At 36.6% G+C, this 1,439-nt stretch overlaps 1 non-coding gene across 1 annotated transcript; it reads left to right on the plus strand.

Annotated features, from left to right (window-relative positions):
• Window positions 1-328: 328 nt before the first annotated feature.
• Window positions 329-433, plus strand: LOC124896359. The gene has a single exon (XR_007052719.1). It is a non-coding gene; the product is annotated as a small nucleolar RNA R71 (small nucleolar RNA).
• The last annotated feature ends 1,006 nt before the right edge of the window (window positions 434-1,439 follow it).

The raw sequence follows: 1,439 nt of genomic DNA on the forward strand, positions 1-1,439 counted from the left end.
TGCCTGTTGGACTACATTAGATGTGACAGCTACTTGTGGAATCCCCAACTTTATGTTATTCAGCTGAATAATCATATGATTTTGCATTACTATGATCTGTGCTTGTAATGCAGTAAATTGGTCTACCTCCTATACCCCTGCAGCCTTCCTAGGAGCATTTCTTGAACCAGCATGCCAATCAAGATTCCCTTGAGAAATCTAATTCAACAGTGTGTATAATTCTTTAGAAGTCTTTTCGAGATCTAGCCCACCTACTGCTGAATCCAAAAGAATCTTTGTTTTTGCATCTAATCCCTCAATGAAAGTATGAACAAGAACATCGTTGGACTGATGATGGTGAGGACAATTTTTGAACATACCCTTAAATCTCTCCCAAGATTGGTAGAGATTCTCTCTTTTTTTGTCTAAAACTTAAGATCTCACTTCTCAAACATGCAGTCTTCCCTGATAAAAAGAATCAAACAAGGAACTTCTTAGCTAGATCTTCCCATAAAGTAATGGAGAGTGGTGGTTTAGCATGTAACCACGTTTTTTCTTCCCCCATTAGATAAAAAAAAAGAGTATCAATCTGACATAATTAGTATTCACCCCTTCCGAAATGTAAGTATCGCTTATTTCCAGGAAGGTCTGTATGTGCTGCAGCGGATCTTCATGTGAAATGCCATGGAATCGCCCCACTGAATTCAACAATTGCACCATATTCAGCTTCAATTAAAATCAACCACCTGGTTTGGGTTTTCGAATACTGTTTATCACATGGTTCATAAGTAGGATTGCCACCTCGCGAATAGGTCTAGTATCTAGTTGAGCAGGAACAACTGGGATAATCGGAGGTGGGATATTTCCAGCATTTGGATCGATAGGGTCATTTGGATCAACTACATGAGCCATTTTAGCATGTTGATTGGGATATTGAGCTCTTCGCCTCTATTGAATTATAAGTTCTAGTTCTGCAAAAGGCTCTACCAATTCTTTATCTCTCGCCAGTCCTGTACTCCGCTAATCCTGCAAAAATTTAACTGCTAAGATCAAGTTCTTAACAGTAAAACTTATTATTAATAACCAGAAATTTAGCAATTTACTAATTATGTTACTCCCCGGCAACAACACCAAAAACATGTTACAACTCAAGTGCACACGCAAGTGCACGTGATCGTACAAGTAATATAGTGACTTATACAGTAAAATATCATTCCCACGAGTACTAAGAAACTAGAAATTTACCCAACTTTTAGTTTTAGACAATGAGGTACTAAGTGTTGTAAATTATCAAGATGATTGTGAATTTAAGAATAAGAATGTAAATTAATAAATAAGAAATAAAAGTTTATGAATAGAGCAAAGCAAGCAACGGTTGTAATCAATAATGATTAGAATTCTGGGGTTGAGGCTATTCGAACTATCACACAAGTCTTTATTCTTATTGCTATCTATTTGGT

This window comes from Capsicum annuum, chromosome 2, assembly GCF_002878395.1.
Source record: "Capsicum annuum cultivar UCD-10X-F1 chromosome 2, UCD10Xv1.1, whole genome shotgun sequence".
Classification (NCBI taxonomy): domain Eukaryota; kingdom Viridiplantae; phylum Streptophyta; class Magnoliopsida; order Solanales; family Solanaceae; genus Capsicum; species Capsicum annuum.